This window comes from Mesocricetus auratus, unplaced genomic scaffold (genome assembly GCF_017639785.1).
Source record: "Mesocricetus auratus isolate SY011 unplaced genomic scaffold, BCM_Maur_2.0 Super-Scaffold_100019, whole genome shotgun sequence".
Classification (NCBI taxonomy): domain Eukaryota; kingdom Metazoa; phylum Chordata; class Mammalia; order Rodentia; family Cricetidae; genus Mesocricetus; species Mesocricetus auratus.
Genome location: NW_024429200.1, coordinates 11,507,151 through 11,517,917, shown reverse-complemented (window position 1 = coordinate 11,517,917; position 10,767 = coordinate 11,507,151). Strand labels below are relative to the sequence as shown.

Below are 10,767 nucleotides of genomic sequence, written 5' to 3'. Positions count from 1 at the left end.
GTACTCAATAAACCACCTCTTGCATTTGCATCCAGTGGTCTGGCCCCGATTCTTGGGCAGAGGGTTCGGTTTGGTGCCCGGCGCTTTGATGCCCAGGTCTTTCAAAATAACATCTACATGTTCTAGTTTCTTCATCTGTCAAATGGGAACTTAGAAGTATTTATCTAAGGGGCTGCTTCTGAGAATGAAACGAGGGACTAATGTGTGGTGTGGGCATGTTGCTCAGTTGTTAGGAGTGCCTGCCTCACATGCATGGAGTTCTGGGTTCGAGCCCACATTAACCAGGCCTGGTAACACAGGCCTGGAATTTCAGCACTTGACAGGGGCAGAAGACTTAGGGGTTGAAGGTCATCCTCAGCTACATAATACAGAGGCTAGCCTGGGCTTCTTGAGAAGGAAAATGATGTAGGTGGGAAGTCCTGGGTCTACTGAGGGGGGTGACGGATGAAAGAAACCCTGACACTAAACGCGTAACTAGCTATTTTGATGGACTGTTCTAGCAGGTGAGAAGACAGAAGTGAACAGAGTTCTGAGCAAAAGGAGCAGTATTTGTAAAAGCTGTGAAAAGTCCCAATTCCTGGATTTATATGACCCAAGGCTTCCCAGGTCTTCTGCAGTCTGAGAGAGACTGCGGCCCATGAGGTCAGAGATGGCACCACCGGTGAGGTCATCCAAGTTCTCAAAGCCACCTTCAAGAATTTTAGACATTAGCCTAGGAGGAATGGGATCTAATTAAACATCCCAAGCAGGGAATTAACATGCTTTGCTTTTTTTTTTTTTTTTTTTTTTTCGAGACAGGGTTTCTCTGTGGCTTTGGAGGCTGTCCTGGAACTCACTTTGTAGACCAGGCTGGCCTCGAACTCACAGAGATCCGCCTGCCTCTGCCTCCCAAGTGCTGGGATTAAAAGCGTGCGCCACCAACGCCCGGCCCATGCTTTGCTTTTAAAACAACAACAACAAAAAAGCCCGCTCAAGTTGAAGTGTGCAGAATGAATCAGGGGGTCAAGGAGTGGCGGGGAGACCATGAGGCGACCCCGTGCAGCATCTCCACAAGAAGGCAGCCTGAGCCCAAGTAAGAAAATGACAGGCACCAGCGGCTTGAAAGATTTCACCTGGACGGCAAGGTCAGGTGAAATCTCTGAGTTGGAGACTACCCTGATCTTTATATGGAGTTTCAGGCCATCCAGGGCTACATAGTTGAAACCCTGTCTCGAGGAAAAAAAAAAAAGATTTCACTGAGTATGTAAAGTTGAGGCAAAAAAGGAAGGAGCAGGAATTATTCCTATAGCAATGGGTGGCATCCGAGACACCGTTTAAGAAAAAAAAAAGTTTAAGAAAACAAGGGAAAAGACATTAAAAAAAATTTTTTTTTTCGGGCTGAAGAGATGGCTCAGGGGTTAAGAGCACTGACTGCTCTTCCAGGGGTCCTGAGTTCAATTCCCAGCAACCACATGGTGGCTCACAACCATCTACAATTCAATCTGGTGCCCTCTTCTGGCTTGTAGGCAGAACACTGTATATGTAATAAATAAATAAATCTTTAAAAAAAAAATTTTTTTTTCGATATAGGGTTTCTCTGTGTAGCCCTGGCTGTCGTGAAACTCGGTCTATAAACCAGGCTGGCCTCGAACTCAGAGATCCCGCCTGCCTCTGCTTCTCAAGTGCTGGGACTCAAGGCGTGTGCCACCAACGCCCGGATTGGCCTTCAATTTTTGAAGAAATACGTTAGTAAAAATTAATGCTTCCTTATTTGGGAAGCTGACACCCTTTGGGGGCATTTTATAATTATCCAGGGTGCATAAAAATTTCCAGGAAGTGTTAAAAATGCAGGTTCTCGGGTCTAACACGCTACGATTCTAGGTTTCGGTGGGAGCTTAGAATCAGTAATTCTTATAGTGACTACTGATGACAAAACCACCCCAAATAACCCTCACGACTCCAACCAATTCTTTCCCACCTGTCTACTCCCTCATTTGTTAGGCATGCAACTACGAGTCCCTCTTGCTTCACGTAAGCTCCAAGACAGCACGGGCAAGGACTTACTTTTTCCTAAACAGGGCTTTGGTTTGCTAACAGGTGCACTCCGGAGCACCCACAACAGCACCCTGTACAGAAAGGGCTCCTTAGAAATGTTCATCTAATGGCGAGAGGACAAATCACCATACTGTTTTGTGCTAAACTTCTTTCCTGAAAGGTCTTGGTCAGGACTTTGAAACAGCGAAGCAGATCTCATTTCGGAGAGGGGTCGAGGCGGCGCCCCGGGCCGCGCAGGGGAAAACGTGGCGGAGCCCCTCCGGAGCGGAGGCTCCCCGCGCTGGGGACCGAGCGGAGGTCCCCTTCGGATCAGCAACCATTTTGGGCCGCGTGAGCCGCCGGGCCGCCGCGTCCACGGCTTGCTCAGGCCGCTGCCCTCCTGGCTCCGGCCCCAGCGAACGCTGCAGGCGGCATGAGAAGCCGCCAGGGCGGCCGGGGGCTGCGAGGGCACCGCCGAAAGCCCCCCTCCCCGGGGCCGCCAGAGCCGCGCCGGCATCGCCATCATGGCGGCCTCCGGGCGGGGAAGCCGAGCCGTGCGTCGCGTGCGTGCCTCCTCCCTCCCCTCCCCCTCCTCGGCGGCGGCGGCGGCGGCAGAGGCGGCAGCGCTCGCCATTGCCGCTGGTGGCAGGAGGCTGCGAGGAGCCGGCGCGGTCGCAGTCTCCACGGCGCAGGCCCACGGTAGCGCAGCCGCTCTGAGGTGAGTGCCCTACCGCGCAATCTCCAGCTATTTCAGCCCCGGCGCAGCCGCAACACGCCGCCCGCCCGCCGGCCGGCCGGCCCGCCCCGCAGCCGGCACCCTGCCGCCCCCGGCTCGGGGCCTGGGCCCCCGCCGGATTCGGCCTGCCTGGGGCGGGGGGCCCGGGCCCGGCCCAGCCAAACCGCCACCCCGAGGATGCGCAGGCCGCACTAGGCCCCAGGCGTCCTGGCGGGCTCGAGAGGGAGGCGGCTGCCCTCCTGAGAGCCCCAGGGTTCCGGCCTCCCCCTGCCGCCTTGGGTTCTCCGGGCCGCGGCCTTCTCCGCGCCGTGGAACCCCGGGCCTGGCCTTTCCTCACGGGCTCGGGAGCGGGCGGCCCGGGAGAGCGCGCCGGGCCCGGGAGCGGGAGGTGGGTGGGCTGCGCGGGACCGGAGCGGCGGCTCGGCGCTCACCCCCTCGGCTCTTCCCGGGTCTCGTCCGCCGGCAGCGCGGCGCAGCGCGGCGCGGCCGGGCGGGGCGCGGGAGTGGCTGTCTCTGGCGGGAGAGGAGGCTGGTGGCTCGGTCGGGCGACCTCCGGAGCTTCCCTCCCGCCGGGGTGGCGTGGGCTGGTTACCCAGGTGGACTGGGGGGCGCTGAATATGGCGCGCTGCCCACCTTCTTGCAAGTTGTGATGAGGCGCCTGGGCGGCAGTTCGAGGAGGAGGGCGCAAAGTCCTTTTGTACACAGAAATAAGGAGCGACATTGTGTTTTCTTCCACGGCGGAGATGCCCTTCGGGGGGCCCGGGCGCTAGCCGGGCCTGGCGTGGTGGTCCCCGGGGTACGGGAGGGGGGTGGTGGGGTGGCGCACCCCTCAAAAAGAACGGAACCTTTGCCTCGGTTAAAATGGGATCTGGGATGGTCTTGTGCTTCATACTATCCCGCCTCTCGGGCTTTCGTGGACTCTAGGGTTTGCCATTGCATGTTTTGTAGTGGTGTCCACTATGTTTCTCACCTGTTGTGTCGTTGCTGCTGGTCCCAAACTTGGTACGGTGCACCTGACTGCCCACCAGAACTTGAAATTGTTACAATATCTTAACATTGCTTGGGCTTCAAAGGGTATCTGCTCTGACCAGTTGGAGGAGCTGTTAACAGTTCATCCCATCTTCTCGGCCATTAAAATATCGTGTACTAATTGTTTATGTTAGTTAGAGTTGGTATCAGTTGGGCCGAATTCTTTCAGTAGGTAGAGCAAAATTTACATTTTACTGAATTTTAAACGGCGTTTATTGGGTGAAAGTTAGTAGGAGTGAACCTGTCAGTTGGGACAGTGCTCTGTTGAGAATGGGTACAGCTTTGGTCCTTTCCCCAGTTTTCAGCCGTTCCTTTTAAATGCTTTTTCCTTTGGCCTTGAGCAGTAATTCATTCAAAGGAAGAGAAGAGGGCAACTTGCAGATACTTTTTATAGGTGTATTGATTTTTTTCCATTCAGTTGTGTCCTGACACACTAACGTTATTTGAAAGTTCTTGACAAGTCACCCTAAGGTAGTAAAAATATGATTATGAACACGAAAGGGAGTATATAGTTATGTGTATTTACTTTTAATTTGGGTATGAATTGTGTGCAGATTTTTGGGGGCTTTTTCTTCTTTATAACCCAGGGCGTTGGACATGCAAAAAACAAAAAAACATTTGCTCCTCACCTACACTGGCAGCATTTTTCTTTTTCCTGATAGGAGTTAGGCTGTTGCTTTCATTTGAGTTTCTGACCCAAACAAAAAACAGAGTAAGGGTCTTTTTTTTCTTTTTCTCTTTTTTTTTTCTTCCAAGACATGGTTTCTTTGTAGCTTTGGAGCCTGTCCTGGAACTGGAACTATAGACTAGGCTGGCCTGGAATTCAGAGATCCACCTTCCTCTGCCTTCTGATTGGCAGGATTAAAGGTGTGCACTACCACCACTGCCTGACCAGAGTAAGAGTCTTTTAGCCCACCTTATTTAAAGTCTCTTGATTTCATTATAATCTCAAACTCAACATGCAGAAGGGAAAATTACTTATTGCTTGGTAGTGAGTGGTTCATGTTCTCATTTAGCCAAAGCTAGCCAACTCAAACAAGGTGTTTTCACAAAAATACTGGGGAACTACAGGATTATAGAAGGGATTTCAGGTTTCCCTTGACATTCATATATATTTTAGTGGAACTCAAGGTTGTGGCTTTTTGTTTTGTTTTATTAAGGCATAATTACACACCTGTTGCTAATTTAGTGAGGGAGGTGATTTAAATGTATGAATTGTCATTGCTGATATACTGTAGGTTTAACCAGATCCTTGGGTTGCCTATACAAAGCATTTTATGTGAAACAACCACAGACAAGTGACATTTAAGGGAAAATCAAGGTTCTTGTGGTTTAGAATTACATTTTTATGTCTTTCGTTTTGTTTTGTTTTTTTGTTTTTCCAGACAGGGTTTCTCTGTATTGTTTTGGAATCTGTCCTGGAACTCGCTCTGCAGACCAGGCTGGCCTCGAACTCACAGAGATCTGCCTGCCTCTGCCTCCCAGTGCTGGGATTAAAGGCGTGCGCCACCAACGCCCGAACTATGTAGTCTTAATTGTCCTGAAACTTCTTGTAGAGATCAGGCTGGCCTCAAAGGCTCTGCCTGCCGGCCTCTGCCTCCCGAATGCTAGGATTAAAGGTGTGCACCACTACGCCCAGCTGACATTGTTACATCTTTTTTTTTAATAAGATGTTCAGTAAATATTTGTTGGAATAATAGTGATGATGAACAGCAATTATTATTATTATTTTTGTTTGTTTTTACGAGACAGGGTTTCTCTGTATTGTTTTGGAGGCTGTCGGTCCAGCCCGACCTTGAACTCACAGAGATCCACCTGCCTCTGCCTCCCAAGTGCTGGGATTAAAGGCATGCGCCACCACCCGGCGATGAACAGCAATTATTGAAGTTGGATTTTGTTTCGGGACAGAAAAGTAATCATCATAAAAAGGCATGTTGATTTATTTTTGTTTGTTTGTTTTTGTTTGGGTTGGGAGATAGAGACTGTCAGTCTTTAGAAGGACCTTCTCCAGAAGTTAACCTGTCAACGTCTATCAAATTCTTGGACGAGTGCAGTGCACCATAGTGAAACACACTTGCTCGTGTGTTTCCAACTCAGTTGGAGTCTGAGTCTGTGTGCTGCTGAGATGGCCCGTCTCTCTAGAGAATGAGATTTTTTACTCATTTACTCTGGGACTGTGTGTGGTGCTCAAAAAAAAAATCACACACATATACACACACCAGTCTGGTCTTGTGAAAGGCATTTAAGGAAATGTTCTGTTACAGGATATTGTCTGTACTTTCATGTTTTTGTTAGGATGTAAGAACATTTTTTTTAGCCCAAGCTTTCCAAATAGAATTTTCCACCATCCTTTAGTAAGATAGCAGTTTAAAAGTCATACATTATAAACCTATAAAGTTTCTTTTAGAAATACATTGACTGGGCCTGGTGGCATAGGTCAGTGGGAGCACATGTTTAACTTGAGCAGGGCATTGGGTTCTATCACTAGCACCATAAAAAGTTGTTTAGACCAAGTCTTAAGTTTTTTTATATGTATGAGTATATGTATGGTCTGTGTGTCTGTCTGCGCTGCGTGTATGCCTGGTGCTGGGGAAGGCCAGAAGGAGGGGGCATCACACCCCCTGGAGTTGAAGTGGTAGGCAGTTGGGAGCCAGAATGGGGATCCTGGGAACCAAACTTGGGTCCTATGGAATAGCAGTACATACTCTTAACTGCTGAATCACCTCTTCAGATCCCTGTTTTTATTTTCAGTTATGTGTCTGTGGTTTAAAGTGTCTGTGTTTGTGTATGGGATGCACATGTGAATATAGTGCCTATGGAGTCCAAAGAGGGCATCATCTCTGGAGCTGGGTTAGAGGTGGCAGTGACCTACCTATCCAGCAAGAATGCTGTGGTCCTCCGGAAGGAAGAGCAGTGCTCTTAACTGCTGAGCTCTCCAGCCTGTTTTTGTTTTAAAGATAAGAATTTGTGTATCCTTGACTGGCCTAGAACTTGCTGTGTAGTTAAGGTTGACATTGAATTTTTAATCCTGCCACCACCTCCCAAATGCTGGAATTAAAGGTGTTTACTTTTCTTGCATGGTAGGCAAGCACTTCCAACATTGAGCTACATACATCCTAGCTGTTGGCTAATACTTATCTGTCGTTGGTGAACAGGCTGGAAGAGAAATAGTAAAAGGAATTGAAACAGAACAATTACAGGTGTTTTCAGACCACAATGACACTAAGCTGTTGGAAACTTTTAATCTTGGAGCAGCAGGAATGTTTTGAAGTTACTTTAATGTGATGTGGTAAAAACTTGGAGAGTGACTTGACTGCTCAAGGAAAGTAAATGGATTAGATATATAGGTCTTGGATTATACACCTTCAGTTCAGTTCAGAATTAGGTTCAAATGTTTCAACCTCTCTCCGTTTACCTTAGTTATCAGACATCAGGAGCTTCATTGTGCCTATGCTGCCCTAATGTGTTCACATTTCACTTTTGAATTGAAGAAAAACCAAAAACGTAGCTTTTTGGAGATACTCATACCCTAAAGACAACAAGTTCCTTTGTGGCTGGCCTGTTGCATGATGTCCCTTAAGACAAGTTTGTATTGTCAGCTTGTTACTCAGAAGATCACCCTGACCGAGGGGGTTTCCTGACATCTAGATAGGCTCCATAGTCTGTTTTGCCTAGCTCAGAATAGTGTGCTTTTAAAACTCCACCTGTTACCACAGTGTAACATAAATTTCTTGAGATAGCCAAAGCCATACCTAGTAGGGTATTTGTGTGTGTGTGTGCATGCATGGTTAGAAAGATCACTGTGATTGGGGGCGGTAATAGTTATCAAAGAAGCTGCAGGAGCTATTCTTTGTATGGGTCATTTCATTTGTTGGTGATTGCAGCTACTTGTGGGAATTGTATTGCTTAGTAATAGGTAAAGTGTATAATTCAGGCTTGGGCCTAAATTATTTTTTAAATCCAGTCTAGCTGATCTCCCCAGTTTTCAGATTTGCAAAGTTTGGCTGATAATCTAAGTAGATATTTTTTCTTGAGATCTTTTGAAGTGATGCCTGTTGGATAAACTACCCTGAATCCTTTCCAGAATGTTTTTGAAGAGTGACCTTTGTATGCATATATGTTAAGACCATTTTTTAAAGTGCCTGCGTTTTACTGTTGGCAGTTGTAAGCCTTTTGGAACTTAAGAGAGTGCTGCTGCTGCTCCTGAATGTTAATGTTATGCTGTCAGCAAACCTACAAAGAACAAGAGGAAGTGAAGAAATGTCTCTGAAACACTGCTTAAAGCGGTTTAAGCAGTGGACTACAAGTGTGGAGCAGGAAACGCAGAGCTGAATTCTTGTTTTATGTGTAAAGGAGAGTGAGGCATGCCCTCCATGGAGAACTAAACTTCTTACGTGTGTCCTCACTTAAAAGAGTTTGGCCACTGTCAAGACATTAAAGGTATCTTAGGCCCATTGAGGTACTGGAGTCACAAACCTTGGGTCTTATTTATCCAGGAGGGGAAAGATGAACTCAACTCTTCTACAAGTTGTAGAAACTAAAATGGGGTAAAGAAAGTGACGGGGGAAGGATCATGACACAGGGAAAACAGAAATTAGGGAAGCCTTTGTGTATAGCCTAGAGGGAGGCTAACAGCAGTTTGTTTGACCTGAGAAATGGTGAGTGGATTGTATTTGTACTTAAAGAGTGTAGAAGACAAGGAAATTTGATTGAGGATATTTAGGAGGTTGGTGATCAGCACTCATGAGCAAAGTATGGATTTCTGTAGGCATCCAGGGGCCATAATGAGGTTTCAGCAGAGCTGTTCTTCTTTAGCTTTGTACTAGTGGTGCCGAGTCCAGACCCTTGTACTTGCCAGTCAAACACTGAGTCCACTCAGCACCATGTCTGGCACTCACTCCGGGCTTTGTTTTGCTTATTTATTTGCTTTATTTATTTTTCTTGATTGACACAGGAACTTTGGATTAGTGGCGTTTTCTGTTTTTGGATTGTAAAACCAACGCTGGGGATTATGTGATTTGTGTGACCATCGAGTATAAGGACTTAAGGACTGTTAGTGGTGATTAGTCTAGTTCACTAACTATGATTATGATGCCCTTAAGATAGGGAATTTGTAGGAGGGAGAGAGCTAACCTCACAAACTGGTCTATGTGTATGCACGTGCATACACATCATGACACCTGGATGTCTCTTGCTCCACTCAATACATTATTAAAGTGTGTAGGAGGTAAAAAGTCTTTGTGTATATATGTATTGTATGCTCTGCATCTCTCTCTTTTGGTTTTTTGAGACAGGGTTTCTCTATGACTTTGGAGGCTGTCCTGGAACTCACTCTTTGTAGACCAGGCTGGCCTCAGACTCAGAGATCCACCTGCCTCTGCCTCCCTAGTGCTGGGATTAAAGGCGTGTGCCACCAACGCCTGGCTCAAGTTTTGGGTAATCTTAAACAGAGTTTATGTTACATAGTTTATGTTGGTTACTTTAAAAATTTGGCTCATAACTATACTTATTTGGGACTGTAGTTGTATTAACTTAAATGTAAACAGTGTACACTATTTCAATCATAGTAGTTAGCTCATTCAGCATGGAAAACATTTATGCTGTAAATATTCAAAGTTCTCTTTCCTTCCTATTATGGTTGCTGTGCTATGCAGTAGAACATGAGAATGTACTCCTACTTGTATTTTTGTGCCCATTGGCCAACTTTTGTGTCTCCTTTTTGCCACTACCTTCCCTCTGGTAACCACTCTACCTCTTCACATGTGGAATTTATCTTCCTTGTCTAGCTCATCTCCCTTGTTAGAACAGGTCATGCATGTTGCTCTAAGTGGATTACATAATACTAAAGTAGATTGTATACACTATCTACCAGGATCCAAATAGAAAAGTATTTTGTTGGTTCCTCTCTTTTTGCTTTTGCTCTGTCTTTTAAGTAGTTACAAAATAGAAGTTTTGGTGATCAATTTCCCATATACAGAAGCCCAGATATTAAAAGGTTCAACCAGGGTTTGCTGAGTGGGTGCAACTATCACTGAACCAGCGTCTTAGCCTACATTGGGCTTCAGGTAGAAATATAAGGAAGAAATGGTCCTAGCCTGTTGCTAATTGTGTGGCTGTTGAAATTTTGCCTTTCTTTAATTTTTGACTTTATAGAATTTCTTCTGAATAAAAGTTACTTCTAAAATGAATTCTGAGTCTGTTAATAACTATATTTACTGACTGTAAACATACATGTAATATGAGTTCACTCTAGAAAAGTTAAAAAACATAACCCTACTATGTAGAGAACATTATATTTAAGTTTTAAAATTATTACATTTATTTATGTGTGTGTGTGAGAGAGAGAGAGAAAGAGGGAGGGAGGGAGGAAGTATTTAACTCAAGTCCTCAGACTTGATGATAGAGCCTTTAACCCACTAAGCAATCTTGCCAGCTCAGTAGATATGAGTTTAGATTTCCTCAGCATACATATATACACACAGTGCGCATATCACAGTATTTGATAGAGAATAAATATACAGTATACCAACCTAGACACTCTTTGGTGTATTTGATGTCACCAATTTATTTTTGTTGTGAAACGTTTTTTTTTCTTTTGTTTTGAGACGGGAATCTATGTAGTCGTAGAACTCTGTCTCCTGCCTCTGCCTCCAGAGTGCTGGGATTAAGGTACCACAATAACCGGCTTTTTGTTTTTCTTCCTTTTTGAGATAGCGGGTCTTTTTGTCTCAGTCTGTAGACCAGGCTGGCCTCGAACTCAGAAGATTATAGGTGTGCGCCACCACCACCCAACTGAAATAATTCTTTTTTTTTTTTTTTAAATTTATTATGTATACAGTGTCCTGCCCAGGTCAGAAGAGGGTACCAGGTCACATTACAGATGGTTGTGAGTCACCATGTGGTTGCTGGGGATTGAACTCAGGACCTCTGGAAGAGCAGCCAGTGCCCTTAAACTCTGAGCCATCTCTCCAGCACCCCCCCAATATTCT

At 46.1% G+C, this 10,767-nt stretch overlaps 1 protein-coding gene across 6 annotated transcripts in view; it reads left to right on the top strand.

Annotated features, from left to right (window-relative positions):
• Positions 1-2,602: 2,602 nt before the first annotated feature.
• The window catches only part of Nrf1 (nuclear respiratory factor 1), a 98,173-nt gene continuing 90,008 nt past the window's right edge, over positions 2,603-10,767 (top strand). For all 6 annotated transcript variants that reach the window (XM_005078088.4, XM_040728485.1, XM_040728482.1 and 3 more), the window contains exon 1: positions 2,603-2,731. The gene's annotated coding sequence lies outside the window, so the exon portion shown is untranslated. The remainder of the gene's footprint in view (positions 2,732-10,767) is intronic.